The sequence below is a fragment of the Perognathus longimembris genome, chromosome 23 (genome assembly GCF_023159225.1).
Source record: "Perognathus longimembris pacificus isolate PPM17 chromosome 23, ASM2315922v1, whole genome shotgun sequence".
Classification (NCBI taxonomy): Eukaryota; Metazoa; Chordata; class Mammalia; order Rodentia; family Heteromyidae; genus Perognathus; species Perognathus longimembris.
The window spans coordinates 18,223,043-18,229,716 of NC_063183.1; the positions used below are offsets into that span (position 1 = coordinate 18,223,043).

Sequence of the window (6,674 nt, forward strand, 5' to 3'; positions counted from 1 at the left end):
ATTAGAGAGTGGAAGGCGGCCACCTCACGCGTGGTGGTTCCATGGTGTAATGGTTAGCACTCTGGACTCTGAATCCAGCGATCCGAGTTCAAATCTCGGTGGAACCTATACCTTTTCCTCTTTCTCGGCCTCATTTCAATTCAGATATAACATTTACTAAGGAACGGTGGCATTTCTTGCCCTTGAGTAAATACAACTGCTGCCTATTGAAGACTTCCCAAATTTCCCCTATGTGTACTGTCTGCAGTTTCAGTACTGCCTTCCTCTTGGAGATTCGGTCATTACACTCCACACACACTTTTTCTTTAAAGTTTAAGCAGAAGCTTCGACGCATTTCTTGGTTTTTCCTGCAGTCGGGGGCTTCTCACAGACTCTTCCGTGGAAAGCTCCCAAACTGTCTCCAGATGTCATCACAGAACTTCGCCCACCCTCCTCATCAAGATGCAAGAACTTCCTGAGTCCCCTTGGTTAGCCTCTAAACTAAGCTATTTACATAATTATTTAACGTACAAATGATGACAATTTTCAGAATTGACACTGCCAAGACTCTTGATTTCTTTTGACTGACTGGAGCTAATCATTCAAATGATTTGCTAAAGATCATTCTGTACCTGGGGCCTCCTTGTATTTGAAGGAAATTTTCTAATCCCCAAGAGCTTTTCCCCCACTTAATGTCATATGCTAACTACATGCTAACTCTCAATTTAGACTTTTGGGCAAGACTGCCTGTAGCAGGCAGAATTAAGGCCCCACCATGCCTGGCCACCACCATCACCATACAAATGTCCACTTTCCACTTCCTGGAAAACAATTATTAGATTCCATAGCAAAGGGAAATTATGCTTTCACGTGAAATGAAGGTTGCTAATCATCTGATGCTAAATGGAGACATTATCCTTGATTGTGTTATTAGAATGAGCCCAATACTTCTGCAGGGGTCCTTTAAAATAGGAAAAGAGGTGCTGGAGATACAGCTCAAGCAGTGAACCCCTGAGCTCAAACTCTTCTATGGGGGGAAAAAAACACACCTGTAAATGTGGGGCAGAAAGGATCAGTTGGATGAGATAGGAGAAAACTTCAACCAGCCATCCAAGCCTCTTTGCAGGTAGACAAAGGAGACAGGAGCTTAGGCATCCAGAAATTCCTGGAAGCTGGGACAGGCTCCCAAATAGATTATTCCCTAAGACCCCTGGAAGGAATTGTAGAAGTGAGAATCTTTGTCAGAATGGTTGATTGCCATTTCAAGGACAGCTGCCATCTTACAAGAAGCTATTTTGGTCAAGCCGTATCCCTTTATCCCAAACAAGTTCCTGCTTTGGCCAGGAATCTTGGTGTTGGTTGATTGTTCAGATAAACTTTTAAAACCTTTTCAAACTAGCCAATTTCACAAGACTGTGAACTTATTCGAACAAGGGGCAATCATGAGTTAGAGATAAAACCTGGGCAGGCTGCTCACCCAAGGGTACTTGCTTAGTGGGCTCCCCGACAATAACATGACCTTCTGCAGAAGTAAATTCCTGCTTTGCTGAGTTCCTTTCAAGTTAGTGCCCTTATACCCCAATATCCCAAGACGTTTCCAATACAACACAGCTCTCCTTGATTTTAGCACAGTGAGACCTATATGTGGTTTTTAACCTCTAGAAATATAAATAATGGGGCTGGGGATATAGCCTAGTGGCAAGAGTGCCTGCCTCGGATACACGAGGCCCTAGGTTCGATTCCCCAGTACCACATATACAGAAAACGGCCAGAAGCGGTGCTGTGGCTCAAGTGGCAGAGTGCTAGCCTTGAGCGGGAAGAAACCAGGGACAGTGCTCAGGCCCTGAGTCCAAGGCCCAGGATTGGCAAAAAAAAAAAAAAAAAAAGAAAAAGAAATATAAATAATGCATTTCTCATACATGTAATCCTAGCTACTCAGTAGGCTGAGATCTGAGGATCACAGTTCAAAGTCAGACCTGGAGGGAAAATCTGTGAGACTCTTGATTCCAGTTAATCACAAAAAAACTGGGAGTTGAGCTGTGGCTCAAATAGTAAAGCACTAGCTTTGAAAATAAAAGCTCAGGGACAATAACAAGGCCAAAAGTACAAGCCCCAGGATCAGCAAAAAAAATAAAACAAAAAATAATTATTATTTTATTTTTATCAGTCCTAGGGCTTAAACTCAGAGCCTAGGTGCTCTCCTTGAGCTTTCTCATTCAAAGCAAAAATAAAAATAAGAAAATAAATAAACAGTGTCATTTCTAGTTTTCTGGTGGTTAATTGGAGATAGTCTCACCTCCTTTTCTGCCTGGGCTGTCTTTGAACTGTGATCCTCAGATCTCAGCCTCCTGAATAGCTAGGATTACAGGCGCGAGCCATCAGCACCCAGCTTGGGTTCATTCTAATAACCAAGTTTGCGACCCTTTGTTATGACAGCCATAGGAAACTAATATAGTGTGCTTTTTCTGCCTGCATAAAGTGATAGAAGTCTCATCTAAGATCCCCTGTGCCGGCAGTCAGTGTTCACATTGGGGCAGATGTGCAATGTTGTGGAAGCAGCCAGGTGTTTTTGGAATACCTATGGGTGTCTACAGCTAATCAGATAAGCCCAGCACTCCTCAGGCTGTGGAGATTTAATGGGTCTACAAAACAGAGATTCAATAACTAGACAGGTTCAGGAGTAACTAAGTAGAATTCTGGTTTAAGTGCTGCGCTCAGGGGAGCCTGCAATAATTAGGAAGAGGAATTAATGCTGACTTCTGGAAGAAGCAAGGAAGGAAACTCATTTTAGGAAGTGGGAGAAATTAAAGTGTAAGAACATGTTGAGCAAGGCCATTGATGACTGAAGAATTAGTCTTCCCCTTAGCTTATTATTTCTCAATGTGTATTCTCAGAAGGACAATAGGGTTCCTCAAAAGAAGGGCTGAATGGAAAATAAGCTGAGGGGGAAGGACTGCACCCTGTCTCCTCTGTAAGAGGTTCCCACTTTAGGACACTGGCATTTTAAAGTCCTATAGACTCCAGTTTATGATGTTTGAGTACTTGTATATACTGTACTTTGATCATACTGATCCTTGTTTTTGTTGTTGTTGTTCAGTGCAAGGTATTGGGGCTTGAACTCAGGGTCCAGGTGCTGTCCCTCAGCTTCTTCATTCAAGGCTCTTCAGCTCAAGGCTAGTGCTCTACTTCTGGCTTGGAGATAAGAGTCTTACAATCCTGGCACTGGTGAGATCTGAGGAATACGGTTCAAAACCAGTCTGGACAGGAAACGCCCTGAGGCTCTTATCTCCAATTAACCACCAGCAAAACTAGAAGTGGCATTATGGCTCAAAGTAGTAGAGCACTAGCCTTGAGCTGAAGAGCTGAGGGACAGTGCTCAAGCCCAGAGTTCAAGCCCATGGCAGACCCCCCCACAAAAAAAAAAATGGGAAGAAAAAAGTCTTACAAACTTTCCTGCCTATGCTGGCTTTGAACCCTGATCCTCAGATCTCAGCCTCCTGAGTAGGTAGGATTACAGGCATGAGCCATCCAGTGCTTGGCCTCATTCCTTATTTCTCTCTTTCTCATTCCCTTTCCCTACTCCCTCTTTTTCTCTTCTATATCTTTAACAGTTCCCCTTCTAATCCTATGTCTTTGCCTCTCATTTCCACACATAAGAGAAAACATGTGATGCTGGTCTGAGTATAGCTTGATCACTTTATTTTTTTCAAACAACTTAATTTTGTTCTTTATAACTGAATGAATTCCATATGCAGCCAGGCATGTGTGGCTCAGACCTGTAATCTTAGCTACTCAGGAGCACACGAATCCAAAAGACTCTTCTCTAGCTAGCCAGCACAAAGCTGGAAGCAGAGGCGTGACAGAGTGAAAAGGCTAAGCAAATGCATGAAGCCCCAAGTTCAGGTCCCAATACTGGCATACACACACACACACACACACACACACACACACACACACACACACACACCTTCATCTGCATATATACTACATTTTCTACCACTTGGTTATTTTTTTTTGGCCAGTCCTGGTCCTTGAACTCAGGGCCTGAGCATTGGCCCTGGCTTTCTCTTTTGCTCAAGGCTAGCATAGCACTCTGCCACTTGAGCCACAGCGCCACTTCTGGCCGTTTTTTATATCTGTGGTGCTGGGGAACTCAGGGCTTCATGTATATGAGGCAAGCACTCTTACCATTAGGCCATATTCCCAGCCCTCACTTGGCTACTTTGAATAGTGCCACTATAACATGTGTGTGAAGTCTGCTGAACTTGATTTTTCTGGATACGTAAGAAGTGGGTCACATTGGAGGGTTTTTGGTTTGGTTGGTTAGTTAGGTTGGTTGGTTTAGTTTTTGTTTTTTGTATGGTAGGAATGGGTCTTTTTAACCTAAAGATCTTGCGCTCCCAGTCAGTTTATTTTGCTCAAGAGTCCTACCTTCCCTTTCAGTAATTTTTTTTGGGGGGTGCCAGGCCTGGGGCTTGAACTCAGGGCCTTGTACTCTTGCTTTGCTGTTTCACTCAAGGCAGGTACTATACCACTTGAGCCACACCTCCACTTCTGACTTTTTGCTGACCAGCACCTCTTGGATTTGTCTACCTAGGCCGGCTTCAAACCTTGATCCTCGGATCTCAATCTACTGAGCCGTTAGGATTGAAGGCAAGAGCCACTGGTGCCCCCCATTTCTTCTTTACCCATTTGCCCTATAGAGACTAGATAGGCTACAACTTTTTTATTTTCCCAGAGATAACCCGCTAGAAGCGGCCACATGGGACAGTCCTGCCCCAAACAGACTAGCCTGAGTCTAAGGAATCTAGAATAGCCTTTATTTAGCCAGAGAGATAAGATGAGATGAGAGGGGCTTCCCCTTACTTTCTCTCTTTCTTCCAGCTGTAAACAGGATGTGGTCTCTACAGCTGTGATGCTGCCCTTTCCCCAAGAGGAACAGTCTAAAATAATTGACATGGTTGAGTTCTAAACCAACACCAATAGCCACTTACCAGTGACTCACACTGAATTCTGGCAGAATTTGTATTTTGTGCCCATCTAATGATTTGTCACTTCTGGGATAACTATTGAATGTAAACGTGTGTGTGTTGTTTATTTTTGTGTGTGTGTGCCAGTCCTGGGGCTTGGACTCAGAGCCTGAGCACTATTCCCAAACTTTTTGCCCAAGGCTAGTGCTCTACCAATTCAGCTGCAACCTCACTTCCAGAAGTTTTTGTTGTTGTTTGTTTGTTGCTAGTTAATTGGAGATAAAAACTGCTCAGACTTCCCAGACTGGGCTGGTTTGGAACTATGATTTTCAGATCTCAGACGTCTAAGGTTACAGGTGTGAGCCACCAGTGTTGGGCTAAGTTTTAATTTCATCAAATCTTCCTCAGTCATTTCTTTGGCAATTCCTGGATGTTGTAATTGACAGAAGTCCTTTTGGTATTAAGTTGACTTCAAAGTTTTGATTTGTTTCTTCAAATATATGTATGTATATATATATATATATATATATATATATATATATATATTTTTTTTTTTTTTTTGCCAGTCCTGGGGCTTGGACTCAGGGCCTGAGCACTGTCCCTGGCTTCTTTTTGCTCAAGGCTAGCACTCTGCCACTTGAGCCACAGCGCCACTTCTGGCCATTTTCTGTATATGTGGTGCTGGGGAATCGAACCCAGGGCCTCATGTATACGAGGCAAGCACTCTTGCCACTAGGCCATATCCCCAGCCCCTCTTCAATTATTTTTATAACTTTTTTCCCCACCTGGATTCTACTTACAATGGGGATTGCATGAAATAGGGATAGAAATTCTTTCTCAATGGCTAGACAATTATTTCAACATCATTTTTCTGAATAGTCCCTTTGGCCCCTCTGATCTGAAAGATCTAACTTGTTATCAGTGAATTCAGACATGTGAGTCTTTTCTACCATTCCTCTGGTAGCATTCAAAGCATACTGATCAGGTGACCCTTCCAGGGAGAGTCAGCTGTGAGAAGTCCATCTGTCTATGATTCATTGTCTAAGATTCATGATGAGGCCACGCCCTCTGTAGGTTGTCCCCAGACACAGAGATTAAACACTGTGGCCATGCTAGTACTGGACCCTGCCCTGAGTGGTTAGTCTATTTATCTGTCTGTCTATCTATCTATCTATCTGTCTGTCTATATTTTCAGTCCCAGGGCTTAAACTCAGGGTTTGGGCACTGTCCCTGAGCCTCTTTGTGCTCAAGGCTAGCGCTCTACCACTTGAGCCACAGCACCACTTTCCCGCTTTTCCTGAGTGGTTTATTGGACTTCCATGCCTCAGCTGGCTTTGAACTGTGATCCTCAGATCTTAGGCTGCTGAGTAGCTAGGATTATAGACATCAGCCACCAGTGCCCAGCTTAAACTTTGACTATTTTAAAAGACTTTCTCTTTCATATGAACTACAGACAGCCACCAGTGCCCGGCATAGACTAAGCTTCTTAAGACCCATAAAGATTCAAGTTGGAACTTTGGTTAGAGATTCGTTACTAATCACTAAATACATTTTTTTTCAAAAATGAAATGCCAATAATTGGACCCATGTACAAAAATATAACATTGTACCTATGGAGATGTCACCACAGAAAGAGAAATCTGAGGTTGAATCTCTATTTAGGAAAATGATCAATAGAAAAAAGGAAGTGAAGATAAAAATAAAACAGAGAAAGATAAAAAATGC

The 6,674-nt window shown here is 43.1% G+C and overlaps 1 non-coding gene across 1 annotated transcript; it reads left to right on the forward strand.

Annotated features, from left to right (window-relative positions):
• The first annotated feature begins 35 nt into the window (after positions 1-35).
• Positions 36-107, forward strand: Trnaq-cug. Its single transcript has one exon. It is a non-coding gene; the product is annotated as a tRNA-Gln (tRNA).
• Positions 108-6,674: the final 6,567 nt, after the last annotated feature.